Raw genomic sequence first — 16,638 nt, forward strand, 5'->3', positions numbered from 1 at the left:
GTCGCCCAAATACAACCTCGTAGGGGGTCAAATGGTGCTTAGTGGGAGTGGAGCGCATCGATAGCAATGCCAGTGGGAGGGCATCTGGCCATTTAAGTCCTGTGGTGGCCACTATCTTTGACAGTTTTAGTTTCAGTGTGGCGTTGTGTCGCTCAACTAAGCCAGCAGATTGGGGGTGAAAAACTGCATGAAACCTCTGTTTTACACCCAACCCTTTCAAGATTAGTTGGATAACTTCAGCTATGAAGTGGGGGCCGTTGTCGCTCCATAGAATTCGACAAAGACCGTAGCGAGGGAAAAACTCTTTCAGCAGTACCTTGGCAGTGGTCATGGCAGTGTTATCACGGGTTGGATAGGCTTCTACCCATTTGCTGAAAGCACACACAATGACTAATACATACTTCAGGCTTTGGCATCTTTGTAGTTGGATGTAGTCCATCTGGAGGACCTCAAAAGGATGGTCGGGGACCCCAAACCCTCCCCGGGGTACCACAGTTCCTTTCCCAGGGTTGTGTTGCAAACAGATAAGGCATTGCTGGACCAGGCGTCTGGCTGAGTCGGGGATTTTGTCGTTGTGCCAGACCTTGGAGATGAGTTCGATCATGGGGGCTGATCCTATGTGCGCAGGGGAGTGAGCCATAGTCAGTATGGGGATCAGGTATGAATTGGGTAGCAACCATTTGTTTGTGTCCTTTGTCCGCCAGCAGCCTTCCTCGTCTTTCAATCCCACCCGTGCCCATTCAGTCAATTCGTGTGGTGAGCTGGCCATCTGGATGTCCCTAATCGTTTCCCTAGCGTCAGTCCATTTTTCTGCCTGTGACCTGGTCACATACATGCGGGTCGTCGTCCTATTCTCAGCTGTGGTTCGGGCAGTGATGTCGGCCAGCGCGTTTCCCTGACCGACTAAGTCTGTCACCTTCTTGTGTGCCTGACATTTGATTACCGCTAATCGTTTGGGAAGGAGAACTGCTTCAATCAGGGCGGAGACTAGATCTCCGTGGAGGATGGGCGTGCCGTGGGACGTCAAGAATCCCCTTTCCCTCCATAAGAGTCCAAAATGGTGAACCACTCCGAAGGCGTACTGGCTGTCCGTGTAAATGTTTGCAGTAGTCCCTGTTGCTATAATACATGCTCGTGTGAGGGCAATCAGTTCTGCCGCCTGTGCGGATCGCTGCGCGATGCGGGCAGTTTCAACTACGGTTTGGGTTGTGGTAACTGCATAGGCAGCTGAGGTGGTGCCGTCGGGGAGTTTTATGCAAGAACCGTCTACCCATAGCTCTCCGTCAGGGTCCGTGAAGGCGGTGTCCCGGAGGTCAACTCTACTCCTAGTCTGTTCGTCTGTGAGGGTCACACAGTCATGTATAGGGGGGACGTTCGGGTCGTTTTCGGGCAGGGGCAACAAGGTGGCTGGGTTCAGTGTGGTGCATCTTTTCAGCGTAATGTGGGGTGCAAGTAGGGTTAGTTCGTACCCGGTCAGTCGTGCGCTGGTCAGGTGTTGCGTCTTAGTCTGGTTTAGGAGGGTGTCAACAGCATGGGGCACTAATACCGTGAGGGAATTCGAGAGCACGATCCCCTCACTTTGTCGGATAGAGACAGCTGAGGCAGCTACGGCTCGAAGGCAGGCAGGTAAGGCTCTCGCTAGGGGGTCAAGGGTGGCAGAGAAATAGGCACATGGTCGTTGCTTGGGGCCAATAGTTTGCGTCAGGACAGACAAAGCGCACCCCTCCCTTTCGTGAGTGTAGAGAGAGAAGGGTTTGGTGTAATCGGGGGTTCCTAGGACTGGCGCAGAACAAAGGGCGTCTCAAAGCTCTTTGAAGGAGGATTGGCATTCGGGGGTCCAAGGGAGTGGGAAGGGGACATCTTTGGCTAGTAGGGAAAGTAGTGGCTTTACAATGAGGCTGAAATTCGGCAACCACTGCCGGCAGAAGGAGGTGAGGCCTACCAGGGAGCGGACTTGTTTCTGGGTCTTTGGGACGGGGGGTTCTAGAATGGCCTGAATTCGATCGGGTGTAAGCTTTCTCCCGTCTTTGGACAAGAGGTGGCCTGGTAGGTGACCTGGGGTTGGCAGAATTGCAACTTCTTTTTGGAGACCTTGTGGCCATTTTCCGCAAGGAAGTGCAGGAGTTGGATGGTGGCTGTGACTGCAAGTGGAGTGGTGTCGGCCGCCAAAAGGATGTCATCGACGTACTGTATCAACACCACTCCCTCCGGTAGCTGAACGGCGTCCAGCTGTCTCTTGAGGGCCTGGCTATAGATGCTGGGACTTTCTGTGTAGCCTTGGGGAGCTCTACAAAATCTATATGAGCGGGATTTTAATGTGAAGCCGAAAAGGTAGCGGCTGTCCGGGTGGATGGGGATGGAGAAGAAAGCGTTTTTGAGGTCTATTACAGTGAAGGTGGTGGCTGTGGAAGGAATCAGGGTCAGAATGGTGGCGATATCTGAGACTACGGGGTACTGAGGTACAACTACCTTGTTGACCTCTCGAAGGTCGATGATGAAGCGGTACGCTTTCTCATCTCCTTCGCCCTGCTTCTTCACAATGGGTAGGATAGGGCTGTTGCAAATATTGCTGACTACTTCCTCTACCACTCCTGCCTCTACCAGGGACTGGATAATCATTACCAGTGCCTTCTCACCTTCGGGCGATATCCGATATTGTGGGAGTTTTGGGAGTATCGCATCTTGGCGGACAGTTATGCGCACAGGGTCGATCATCATTCGTCCTACATCAGCGTCAGTTTTAGCCCAAAGATACAAAGGTAGAGAGTCAAGTAAGGATGCGTCAGTGTCAGAGATGGAGAGCATGTGTCGTGCGTGATGAGGTCTGAGCAGAGTCGGGTTATCGTAAAGAATGACTCGAACTCCGTCCTGTGAACACCTGATAGTAGCTCGGAAATGCTTTAGTAAATCAAGTCCCATAATGGCATCGGGGGTGTTGGAGGAAAGCAGAAACGTCGTGTCAGTGGGGTTACTGTCCAAGTCGAAGGAAACCGGTGCGGATAAAGGGTTAGTGGAGAGCGTTCCATCAAAGCCTATTGATGTTATGTGTGAGCCAGACAAGGGTGCCCTTGGAATCAGTCGTTTAGATAACGCACTACGTGTCGCGCCAGTGTCTACCAGAAATGGAGACTTCGTACCTAGGACCTTAGCGGTGACGTAAGGACCTTGCTGGTCAACATAGAGCTCGACTGGATCCCTCCCTTGCCCTTGGCAGTCCTATGCAAAGTCGTGAGTGTTGTCGCAGTCAGACTGTTGGCACTGATTCTGTCGAGGGCGGTCAAATGTGTTCGGTCTGCCAGGTCTGTCATTGTTGGTGTCGTGGGTGTGCCCTCGTCCCTGCCCTCTAGTCTTGGGGCCATTTGCCATGTCCCTTGTCTCTTTATTTTTAATCATTTGCAGGAGGACCGGGCATTGAGACTTCCAATGGCCAAATCCTTTGCAAAACGCACACTGGTTCTCATCGAGGTCTGTTCGTGGAGCGCCGGGTGTGGGTGTGCGGTCTCTAGGGGGTGCATTTGGTTGGTAGTTTCCTCTATACCGTTCCCTTCCTGTCGTCACTCCCTGCAATTGAGCAATCATCACTCGTTCTTTCAAGTCCTTTTTCTTTTTCTCAGTCGCCCTCTCGTTCTCGTTCTTTTGGTGTTCGTAATACTGAGCCATCTGAAGGATAGCTGCAGGTTTGGAGGCCCCCCAACTACTCTCGCTCGTCTGTAACTTTTGGGAGACCTCTTGCGATAGACCCTTTACGTAGTTTTGCACGAATAGGTGTTGTCCGGTTGCAGTGGTCATGTCTTGGCCACTGTAGTCGGAGAACACCGTCTCAAATCCGGAGAAGTATTCTGATACGTCTTCCTGGGGTTTCTGACGGCAAGCCGTGACTACCGACCAGTCTACCTTCTTCTCTGGGATCAATGTCTTTAGCTTCTGAACTATTTTGTCCGGGAGTTCCAGTATGTCTTTTACAGGTTTCTTTCCGGGCTCCCGTTGCCTATCTAGTTCACTGAGTTGATTCCAGGTATGTCCGAACAGATCTGTGTGGTCGGTTCTCCGGATTTGCTTCCACACGTCAGCCGGCAGACATAACCCGAAAAACAAGTCAATGTCCGCTAGAGTCATTATGGTTGAGCCCAAGGCTGTACCTAGTTCGGTATAAAATGCTGTCGGGTTCTTTCTTAAATCGGGTAGGGTTTGCCTAAAAGTTAAAATATCTTGCCGATCCCATGGTTGATAAACCCAGTTGTACACAACCCTCCCCTTTGCATCTGCATGGTTGATATCGTCGTTCGTTCCCTGACCTCGTGGGGGAACCCAGTAGGGGGCGGCTTCTCTGATAGGCATCATAGTGTTGCCTACTTCTGATGAGGACCCAGTCGTCTCGGGAACTGTACTCTTAACTTCTGGTTTCTGTTCCGTGAGGTGGCGGAAAACCTCAAGCGTTTGCATGAAGAGGTCCGCCGCGTCACGCTCGGCCTCGTCTCCAATATCGACTTTTCTATATAACGCTGTCAGTTTAGCAGGACCCCGATTCTGATACCTATCCTCATATGCGTTCAGAGTGTGGTAACTAAACCGTAAAATGAAATGCCGTCTGTGGCTACCGGCATGTGAATTGTGCATATCCATCGTGTATTCTTCGCTCTCCTTCCGGTCTACCAGTGCCTTTACTATCTTGTCAATTCCCTCCCGTTCATCTTTGCTCAATCTATTCGGTCTAGCCGGTGGCTGTTTGTTAGTCTCGGGTTCATCTGATGTTGTTACTAATGCGGCCGGGGCGGAGGCTGTGAGGGCTGGGGCACTAGCTTCAAGGTTATTCTCATTTGCACTCGGAGCTGGCAAGTGCTGTACTAGGGGTTGGGAGGGGGCATATGGGGGGGGCATATAGATGATCGGAGGACCTAGCAGCAGCTCATCGTTCGCCCGTTGTTTGGAGGTCAGCTCAGGGTAGAGCGTAGAGGGGGTCCTAACAGGACACTGGCCTGTCGACTCAGATTCCTGTTTTTGTCTGGCTTCCTCCCTTTCTTTTATCTCTTCTTCTAGTTTCTTAGCGGCCAGGTGGGCTGCCTTTCGTAACTCTTTTCCTAATCTCGCTTCTTCTCTTTTCTTTCGTTGCTCTGCTTCTTTGCGCCACATGCCGAAACTATCAAGCATAGTGGGCGTGGTTTTATTGTTACAAAGGGCTGTTTCCAGCACGCTTATTTTTGTGTCATCGAAGGATCCTATCAGTGGCCACTGACTTTCCTGATCCTTTTGAGTATATTTATTCCATAACTTACTATAAGCTACGGCGACTAGTCCATATGTTAAAAACATATCCTTATTAGGGGTGCCTTCCAGAGGAGCCGGATGATCCACCTCTAATAAGCGGTCCGGGCTGAACCAACTACTGACCAATGGGGAGAAGATAGGCATGACGGGTTACAACGGGGACAAAAGTCTGCACTACCTATCCTTCACTACTTTGTGAAGACTGGACAGAGTATTTCTATTCTGCAGTATTCGCAAATAGGGAATACCCAAAGAGAGAACCAATATCGAACAATTAATGTCCGTTCAATCAAACAATCAGTGGCGAGAAAAAAATAGGCACGACGGGTTACAATGGGGGCAAAAGCCTGCGTTACCTATTCTTCACTATCTGCAAAGGAGGACGGAATACTTTTATCCTTCCCCGTTTGTAGACAGAGAATTCTCGAGAAAACAATCCTCGAACAAACAATGTTCGGGCAAACAATCAATCAGTGGGGGAGAAAGATAGGCACGACGGATTACAACGGGGGCAAAAGCCTGCGTTACCTACCCTTCACTACCTGCAAAGGAAGAGAGAATACTTCTATCCCTCTCAGTTTGCAGACAGAGAATCTCCAAGAGAACCAACAATTCGGAGAGTAATACTAGTATTTTCCAATCAAACAATCAAATATTTCCCAGTTTGTCGTGTTACACGACCTTACCCGGACCGTATGGACAGTTTCTCGTCTTCCGCTTCCAACGCCCGATCGTCCTCTATTCTCCGTAATTGCTGTGGCACTCCTGATGGTTCCCAGTCAGGACCGTAGATCACTCGAGAGAGGTCTGCTCGGAACCAGTGAAGTTCGGATGATCGGCTGCCAGACGAGGGTCTATCGGGCAGGTGCACTTCCCGATCGTTGCAGTCGTTCACTCCGTCGTCGGGACCTCTCCCACTGGATCCACGTGTCGCTGATGGGCCCCACGTTGGGCGCCGATTGACGAAAAAGGGTTCAGGCAGATCAGGTCGTTTTACCCCTTTTCTAGGTTTGCCCGGCGTTAGCCGCTTCTCACCCAACTCACGATTACCAAATAAAGAGGCAGGCGCTGGAGATTGGAAGGCAGGAAACAGGAGTTTATTTCCGACGGAACAGAACACGTCAAATCAGACAACAGGGTATCTTCTCGAGGTGCTCTAACCGCATCTCTGAGGCCTGGCCTCTTATACACAGTTTTATGGCTTTATTACATTTGTGACATCCGTGGTATTGCTTTGAAGTACGGAAAAGGCATCTTTGGAATCCCCGGTTCAGGCCCGTTCCCACACATATCTACAGTAGCAGTCCCCACCCCTAATCTCAGCATGATGGCTATCGCGCAGCTGGACATTCCGCTGGGAACAGGAATGCGGGTAATCGATCGGATCTGGGGTGTGAGGGCATTGATTAATCCCCGCTCCTTTGAAGTGAGGCGAGGTCCTACTGTAGGGGCAATAAACTGCATCTGCTGGGCAAAGTGATGGCCTGGGATCAGGCCGAACAATCGGGCAAGGAGGAAGAGGTTATCAAAGGGCCTGTTTTATGAATGAGATGAAAGGGTGTGGGGGTGTTCAGCACGGGATGTGGCTCGGAGGCAGGGTCGCGCTGGAGGTGCGTCTAGGGCCCAAGCAGGAGAGACCGGGGGCTGTCAAAGGGGGGGGGGGGGTGTGTGCTTGCGCGGCCGGGGAGTGAGGGGGAGAGAGAGACGCTGGCTATCGGGAGTGGGCAGAGAGGCCATGGCAATCAAAAATGGTTGCTGTTTACGCGCACGTATGGATCTGAAAAGGACAAGATGGCGCCGATAATGTTTACGCCACAATCCAGATTTCAACACCCCTGGAGTGCCTCTCAGGCTGGTATGGCCGTTTTCCTGTTGACCGACACTGGACTGGTGGAGTGCACCTGGACTGGCAGGTGGGGGCAGGTGGTGTGTTATGGTGTCTGCCTGCCCCAGGGGTGAGTGCCGCATAGCATTTTTTTCCTATCTTAGTTCTCTGATGCTGGAGGGTCCCTGGTGGCTCCCTCTTTCAGGGGGTGTTTTCCGGATTGCCTGTTGCCCGCGCTAAGTTGATGGTCTGTGCTAAGACTGGATGGTGGGGGCAGGCGTTGTAATATCTGCCTGCCCAGGGGGTGAGTACTGCATTTCGTTTTTTCTCCTGTTCTGGTTCCCTGACTATGGCCTTTGGAGTGCCTGCTGCTTGGAATATGTTTCTTGTTTCCCAGCTCTTAGTGGCTCTCACTTTCAGGGGGTTTTCTGGTTGGCCTGTTGCCCGGTGCTGTGTTGATAGACTGTGCCTGGGCTGGCTGGTGGGGGTTGACGGTGTTTTGTGGAGTCTGCCTTCCCCGGGGGTGAGTCATTTTGGGTGTTTTTCATTCCTCTTTACCTTGCTCTTCTGTGTGTATGTCGCACTTCTTGCGGTCTGCATCAAGCCCTTGAGGTCCCCGGCCTCCCTGCTTCTTGGGTTCTATTCTCGCTTGGGGGCTTGGTGTTGTGCCCTCTCTCTGGTCTGGCATGGGCCTTGGCGCTGGGGTTCATTGGTGTGCTGCTCCTCTGCTGCCTCTCCCTGGTCTTGAGCGGCAGTCCTTTGGTGGCTGGTAGCTCGGGGGCTGCGCTGGGGGTGCTTCTGGTAGTGCCTGGTTGGCAGTGTTGGTGTTTGCCTGTTGCCAGTGGGGGTTGTGGGTTGCGCTTGGGCTTGCTGGTGGGGGATGAGTTCCATGTTGTGGTTTCTTCTCCCCTCTTTTATTCCTTTCCGGGTGGCTTGGCTAGTTTTGGGGCTCCTCTGTCTCCCTGCTGCAGGGTTGTTTACTGCTGGTGGGGGCTGGATGTTGTAGGTCATCCTTCGCATCTGCCACTGTGACTCCTTTGTTTCTCCCCTGTTGCTTTTGGATGGCTGGTGGGGGTGTTGATGTGACGGCCATTGTGATCTGGTGCCTGCCTGCTCTGGGTTTGTGTGCCATGTTGCGGCTTTTCTGGGTTTTACTCCTGCTTGGTGGCCCTGTTGTTCCCCTTCTCCAGGCTGTGCCCTTTCTCTGGCCTGGCTTTGCCGTGGCCCTGGGTCGGCAGCAATGTGGGGGCTGTGCTTAGGGTGCCGCTGGCGTGCCTTCCTGCTGTTTTTTTTCCAACCATTGTTTTGTGGTTCAGGGGCTGGTTTTGTGCCTATGGTGTCTATGGTCCCTGGTCTTTACGAGTTTTTTGGTGGTCCTGTTGTTTCTGTGTCTTCTTGGGTCCGGTTTCTGCCTGGTCGCTCTTCCGGTCCCTGCCCTCCGGTGGGTTGTGCGCCTGTGGCCCCTCCAGACTTATTCTTCCTTGGGTTGTGGTGTCGCCACGAGTCTTCCGGTCTGATGGTGGGGCCTTGGCTAGGCTTCTACCTGTCTTGGCCTCGCTGTCCCTTTGTTTGGACCCACCATTGGCCTGTGCGGGTCGGCTGTGCCTTCTCTGCCCTTGTTTCCTTGTTGGGGGCTTCCTGGTTGTGTGTGGGCCTTGCCTTTGGGTGGTATCTGGCTCGGACCATTGGTGCCTTGGTGCCTTGGGGGTCGCCTTTGGGTGTCTGCCTGTGACCCTTGTCTGACTTCCCCTTCTCTGGTCACTTTGCGCCGTGCTTGGGTGTGGGTCTTTCGGCCCCTTGGTGGTCAGCGGTACTGTGCCTGGTGTGGCTGGGGGCAAGGCTGACCTGCTTGTCATTTCCTCTGGCCTCTCGTCTGTGCCTGCCTTCACCTGGTGCGGGCTGGGCCATGGCAGTGGCGTGCCAGTGTAGGTTGCTTTGCTTCCTCCCAGTCTTCCTGCCTTTTTGAGTTCCCTGTGTGGCCTGGCTGTGGCTGGTTCCTGTGCCTTTCTCTCTGCCCTCAGTGAGTGGGGGTTTCGAGTTGTGGCTGTTGGCCCTTGCCACTCCTTCTGGGCTGGTGGGGACACCGTATGGTGTCTTTTTGCCCTGCTGGTGTGTCTGTTGTTCAGTTTGTTGGCTTCTCTAGGGTCTGTGGGGGAGTCAGCAGGGTTGGGCTGTGGGCTGCCCTGTTTGCCTCTCCTGTTCTTGTGGTCCTTCTGCGGCCGGTCTACGGACTCACTTGGGGTAGTTCCTTGGTGTCGTTCTTTGTCCTCCGGGACGGTTTGTCGGCTGGTGGCTCAGTTAGGAGTTTTAGCCCTTCCTGGTTCCATGGTTCCTGATTCCTCTTCGGTGACCAGTGGCTTGGTCTTCTCTGGTCCTGTCTTTTTCGCCTGTGGTAGGCTCCCAGGTTTGTTGGGTGGGAGTCGCCCTTGGTGTGTGTTGTTTGGGGCGTGGTCTTCCCTGTTGGCCCTGCCTGATGGCCTTTGGAAGTTTTGCCTCTCTTCACTCTTGGTGATGTGCCCTCATCTAGTTAGGGGTCTGCTAGGGTCCGACCCTTGCTTTTCCTTGGGCGGGGTCATGCTGCTTGCCTCGTTTTGGTGGGGGCCTTGTGCTTTCCAGGATTCTGCCCTCTGGGTCTCCCCCTACCGATAATTGTCCTGGTTGGGTCAGTGTATCTCTGCCTGGTCCTTGTGGTTGATCTTTGGGTGGCTGGTGTTTTGGTGCTTGTCATTCCTGCTTCCTTCTGGTGCCACACTTGCCTTTGTTGGGCGGGGTGCTGGGTTTGTGTCCCGGAATCCCCTGCATTCGGGGTGGTTGCCTCGTTCCTGGCTTGTTGGTCATTTGATGTGCCCCGGCTCCTTCTCCCAGTTTGGGTGGAGTGGGCTGTTGTCTGGTGGTTGGTGCTGGCCGTTCCTGCCCTGGGTCCTGGTCATTCCCTGCGGGTTTTCGGTAGCAGCGTCCTCTAGGCTCTCTGATGGCCGGGTCTGTCAGGGTGGGGAGAGGCTTGCTCTTGGTCGCTGCACCCTACCTTCCTGGTTTGCTCTGTGTGGGCCTCTGGGTCGGTGCCTTGGCTCTGTGGCTGGCCTTGTTCTCTTCTGTTTGGGCTGGTCTGCTGTGTGTTAGGGTTGGTCCTGTGGTTGGTCGTGTCACCCTTTGTCTCCTTCTTTGGTCTGAGCCTGTTAGGTCTCTCCTTCAGCCCTCAGGTGAGGTCGTTGTGGGTTTTTACCTGGACTTGGTGGCTTTTTCGCGGGGTGGGCACCCTTCTGGTCTTTTTGTGCCCTTTGAGTGCTTCCGCTGGTCTGGTCCACCTTGTGATGGTTGTTTCAGGGGCGTCGTTGCTTTGGCCCCTCTGGGGGTTTGCCTTTGAGCTTGGGGTCTCTGTGGTTTGCCTCCTTTTCAGCCATGGCAGGTAGTCTTTGGCTTGTCTCCTTCGGGGCTGGTTCCCTCCCGCTTGCCGCTTTTGGGGGTTGGGTCGTTGGGGTGTTGCTGCCCTACTTCTCCTTTTTTAGGTCGAGCCTGAACAGCGCTTGCGCTGACACGCAATCTCTTTGTTTGTGCTTTGTGGTGTCTGACTCCTCCTTTACTTAGGATTAGCTTATGTGTGTGCCATGAAAAAATGGTAGCCTGCAAATGGCTAACAGTAGCTGCATGTCCCACCTTTTCTCTGAAGTTAACGTTCATGGAGTGGAGAGTTGTGGTGCAGCGGCCAGGACAGCTGACTTCGGAGCACAGGGTTCACGGTTTGATCACCGGCTCCAGCGGCAGCTCAGCACCATGTGACTTGGCATTAGCTCACTTAATTTCCACGACAGCCCCCAGCGCCTTGAGACCTGTAAGGGTGAGTAGTTTGCACCTTACAAATACAGATTTATTTATTTATGGAGTATTGGCTCAGGGATGGGTAGCAACGCGCACGCTACAACAGGGCATGTAAAGCCAGCCTTCACGCCCCCATAGTCGGGAAAGGAGTGCTGGGCTGTTGTGTGGCACAAGCCCCTGACCAGCAGATGACCGTTTCCCAAAATGAGGTCTCCTGCATGGCTTTAAGTTGTTGTTTTCATTAATTCCATATTGCCAAGACAAGCCGTAAAAATGCAGCTCTTCATGTTGGACGTGCTGTAAAAATGCTGATGTGGTGACTTTCTGTCACAACAGCAGCACTTCATGTTTTGGTCAGGAGCCGCTGGTCTTCTCACCACCGCAGCCTCCCAGCCCTCCCAGCTGCGGTCGGTTTTGGGAGTACCTGCTGGACGGTGATGAGGGGAAGGGGAATGGCAGGGTGGGGGGTAGTAAACTATGGATTATGGAGGTTTACAGGTAAGTAAACATATAAATAAATAAAACGAATTTCATTTTATTTATTTATTTATATGTTTACTTACTTGTAAACCTCCGTAATCCATAGTTTACTACCCCCCACCCTGTCCCTCCCCCTCCCCATGTCACCGCCCGGCAGGTACTCCCACTAATCACCGCGGCTGGTCCCTCCTCCCGGTATATCCACATCGGTCCGGGGCATTTCCCTCCCACCTCCATCCATGCAGACATACGGTCATAGGAAAACGTCTCAGCAGCTTCTTGACTGATGACGCTGTTTCCCTGTGCTGCTATGAGAATAGTCTAGGAGGCTAACATACCTGCTGGGCCGGATTATCAAAGTTATTTGTGCGTGTCAACTCTCAGGTACACGTGAAAATAGTATTATTTACAAGTGCTAAACTACTTTTCTAGACTAATTTTGACTTGGGAATGGATTATCACAAAAAGATGTTTGTGTGAGTAAATGTATGAATGTTGAGATTAGAGGTAATTAAAACTTGTGGATGTACGCTATTGTTTTCATCATTCACTGGGCCAATGCACAAAATATAGGGGCATATTATCAAGAAGGGCGTTAAAATTATCGCTGCATTAGCGGCAGGAAACTGCCGCTAAAGCAGCGATAATGGGCTTGATAATATGCCGTTGAGAATTCCCATAGAAGCCCATGTTCACACCAGAACATGGGCTTCAATGGGAATTCACAAGGGCATATTATCAAGCCCATTATCGCTGCTTTAGCGGCAGTTTCCTGCCGCTAAAGCGGTGATAATTTTAACGCCGTTTCTTGATAATATGCCCCATACATGCTACAAATTGTAACAGTATAGTGGTCCGTTATAAAGGGTTCTGCAATTGGAAAGGAAATTATAACTAAACAATTACTCCTCAATTATATTTCGCCATTTAGAGTATTGATTCGTTTGAATAAATCCATGGTTGGCAAAAACATAGCCTCAATAAACACGAACGTTCAGTGATGTGGATAAAGCCTCTATTTCAGGGCAACGTTCCAGTGCTGGTTTGCTCAATCTGTGTGATCTCGGTCAAATCACTTTACATATTTGTACCTTATTTCCCTTATATATAACTATTAGGAGCAGTTACGAATAGGCTATAGCTTGGTAATACCAGCCATCCAAACTGTGGGGCGCATATATTTTAGGATTTGCTCAAAATGTCCCCTACCCTCTGTTTAAAGATGTAGGTATGTAAATTATTTATTAAATTGTTGTGAATGAGCAAAACTAACCATAGCAGCAACAAAACACTTGACCAGGGCATGAGTATAGATTGTGCAGTAATAACACGCGGTAATAATAACACACTTTTCCTGTACCCATAATTCACCAGTGAAAATCTGGTGGAAATTGTAAAAGGAAAATAATGCACATTCTCACATTTGCAGCTCTAAACATGGGAACCATGGAAGGAAGGGGATGTGATACCGCACCCAGTAGTATTGTTTACCAGGATGCTCTGTTATTACCCCTTAAAGTACTGTGGCTCTCAGAAGGAGGCCCAAAGTGTAAGTGGGGAAAACACAGCACATCTCCCAACAATAAGCCATTTCTGTATAACACAAAAACTTAGATTCCTCTCTGTACAATAACAAAGCATCCCGGATTTGCAGGGACAGTCCCGTGTTCCCCTCATCTATCCTGGGAGATGTAACTAAATTCAGCACATGCCCGGTGTTTAAAGGGGTTGTACTGTACACAGAGGGAGGCAAGCGTTAATCTGTTGTACTGCAGGAGTGTTTACCAGCCTTTTCAGAAGCCAAGTTAATATACACAGATGATAGACAGTGTAAAAGTTGCATTTAATGTATTCCCCTTATGCCTCTTTGTTTCGGTTTTCTTGGTTGGTGAGCATTGTCTTGTTACTCTATTACCCTCTGGTGGTGTGAAATTGTAGGCCTACTTCTATGTTTGTGAAATGTTCCAGCTTTTGTTTTACAAAATCTGATCACCAGGCTGGCTTTAGCACTGGTGGTGCCTGGTGCCACAATGTTTTTTGGCGCCCCCCCACAGCCCCAATGACTTCATTCTCTGATTCTCTTGCTGCCAGCCAGCAAACGTGCCCCTCATCTCTCCACAGCCACTCTCTTACATACATTTAATTTGTTTTAAAGTCCTAGTAAAGGCTGGCTTCACTAATCCACTTTATGGTGAGTGAAACCTGCCACTAGAGAGAACTCTGATCTCTCTCTCTAGCAGGAACATTAATCACAAGAATTATCTTGACATTTTTATTGCTGCATGAAAGAGGTACCACAAGAAACTCTGCAGCAGGTGTTTTTAAATCTTACATTATTGCTAACATAGCACCATACCCCTCCTCCCCCAAAAGTCTTTTACCCACTCCAGGTCAGCGCCCAATGTGGCCACACCGGTCGCACTGCCCTAAAGCCGGCCCTGCTGATCACCCTACCTCTCTGCACACTTGCGGTACTCCTAAAGTATTCATCACTAGGTGACCAACAGAAAAACTTGTAAATGCAGGTAAAAATGCCTTATCTAAAAGTTATAGCTCACTTACCAAATGAGCAAACTCCTTAAATGCCCCTTTCACTGGAAAACTATGAAAAATAACTATGTCTCAGGCTATTATCATGTGAACCCCTCTCTTAAAACCAACTTCCTGATGCTCCACAAACTTCAAGTTATTGCTTGTTCAGCCCATTTTGCTCAATGTTGTTCCGTAGTCCGGCATATATATAAAAGGATTGGCAAAGCCAATAGTTCTGGCATTGGTCTCTGGTCCTTTGGCTTTGTCAAGGCTTGTTTACTTTAGTCATGATTTTTATAAAACTGTATTGTTGAAGAAGCTGCCTGACTCTCGTCTACCTGGAAAACAATGGCTACTTGCTAAATAATGTTTTGGTCTCAAAAGGCACACATTGTCATAGTAGTTCCTGACACTTAAAGGAGCTACTTTGTATGTGGATGTGCTCCTTATGATAGAGTAGAATAACTTCACTCACCATGATGTGAGCAATGTTGGAAGAGTACTGACCCACTGTCACATGATGTATGCTGTAGTGGACAGAAGAAAAATGTGAGTGACACAATAACAGACCAATGGATGAAGAGGGCTCATCGAAAGCCCCTTTAACTCCAATCTTAACATACCAAACACCTCCACTCTTCAAGTCTTTAATCTTTTTCTCACGTTACGATGACAGGAGATTTTCTTCTCTTCCCATATCCTTCCCTCACTGCACTCATTCCTGCATTTAGAAAGTGCAATAAAACTACATGAGCAAGTGATGCTTTACACCCACTCAGTTATGTAACGAAAAGTATGGACCAATTTTCCATTTCTGCAGTTCGATAAGTCATTTTTCAGCATCAGTACAAATTCTGAGTAGCACTGCTTGCACTCATACAAGAGTTGCTCGCTTGCATGCATACACTGCTTGCACTCATACAAGAGATTATTGCTTGCATGCATGCACTGCTTGAAAGATGCTGGCAAGTATGCACTGCTTACACTCATCTCATACAAGAGGTGCTTGTTTTCACGCATGCACTGCTTGCACTCATACAAGAGATGCTGGCATGTATGCACTGCTTGAGAGATGCTTGCTTGCATCATGCATGCACTGCTTGCGCTCATACGAGATGCTTGCTTGCATGCATACACTGCACTAATACAAGAGATGCATGCTCGCATGCACTGCTTGAGAGATGCTTGCTTGCATGCATACACTTCTTGCACTCATACAAGAGATGCTTGCATGCTTGCACTGCTGGAGAGATGCGTGCTTGCACACATTCACTGCTTGCACTCATACAAAAGATGCTTGCTTGCATACATGCTTCTCAAGAAAGAGGAAGATGAGGGGTTGGTAATTCTCTATTTTCCTTCTAGTGTACAAGTAAAAAGCCAGTTTCTGTTCTGGTCTCGACCTACGAACGGTCTGTGGTACGAAAGCACCGCTCTTTCAGAATGAAATAGTTACTGAGCATTACTTCAGATCCTCTTCTAGGAGGATATCTGTTGTCTGTTGACTCTCCCTAGGATACCTGTCTGCATGTACCCATCCACCAGAGGTTGTGTTGCTGCGGATAGACATGTTGCACAGCAAAGTGTAGGTGCTCTCCTAACTGAATATTATTTTTTGGCACTAAACAAGAGATTCTGCATGGAGAACCCACTTAACACACACACTTAGGGGGATCATTAGGATGACGGGCGGACTTAGTCCGCCCGCCATCCTATCGGGACTAGGGACCGCCCGCCATAAGGGCGGGGGTCCCATGGGTGGCATTAGGATGCGGCCGCCACAGTGGTGGACGCATCCTGCATTTATAACATTGTGGCGGGTGGTGCTCTCTGCACCGCCCGCCACAATGCTATAAATGCTTGTATGCATTTGCATACACAATGCAGCAGGCACCGCGCGGTGCCTACCGCATTGTATATGCAAATGCAGGGGGGTACCACAGGTACCCCCCGTGTGCACCCCCCACCCGCCAGGCAGGTGGTGGCTACCGCCAGCCTGGCAGAGGCAATCCGCCCGACATCGTAATGGGCCCCTTAGTGCTTTGCACTTAAGCTTTTCTTCTAATCTTGAGAAAGGTACATTATTTTTACAAAAACACAAGGTGAATTTGCTCTCACTTCTGAGTTTCTTTCAGTCGATCACTGTGCCACAAGTCAAGCCCCATTATCTTACTTACTTGAGGATCTCTAGATCTCAAGAGATGGTGCAACATGCACAGAAATGATACCTTGGCACAAGCTGCCTATAGGTCTCACATTTGCAAGAGTTTGAGCTCGTGGCATTGTCAATGATAATATCTTTTATTTATGTGGTTTGAAAACCTGCAAGTGGTGCATTAGCACTCACTTTGTATTTGTTGCATACGAGAAGAAAGGCTGGCAGTAACTGCATCTCTTTTACTACCAACCTTCTTCTGGTAAGCAAGGACTATAAGTACAAGGTGCTTGTTTACGCACCACTTGCCGGTTTTTGAAACACATTCATAAAAGGCATTGTCATATACAATGCCAAAAGCTCAAACTCTCGCCAATGTGAGGCCTATTGCATTGCAAATGCTTGTTTGTCTTCTTTTGGCTGCTAGTGCCTTCTGCTTCTGTGGTGCTGGTTCTTCCAGTCCTTGGTGGTGACCCTGTTGATGTGGCCCAGGCTTCCTTTTGTGTCTGGCCACCCTGGGTATTCTTCTCTGGGTGGCCTCTCTGCTGTCCTTCTGGTGTGGATG

The sequence above is a fragment of the Lissotriton helveticus genome, chromosome 5_1, assembly GCF_964261635.1.
Source record: "Lissotriton helveticus chromosome 5_1, aLisHel1.1, whole genome shotgun sequence".
In the NCBI taxonomy this organism is placed as follows: Eukaryota; Metazoa; Chordata; class Amphibia; order Caudata; family Salamandridae; genus Lissotriton; species Lissotriton helveticus.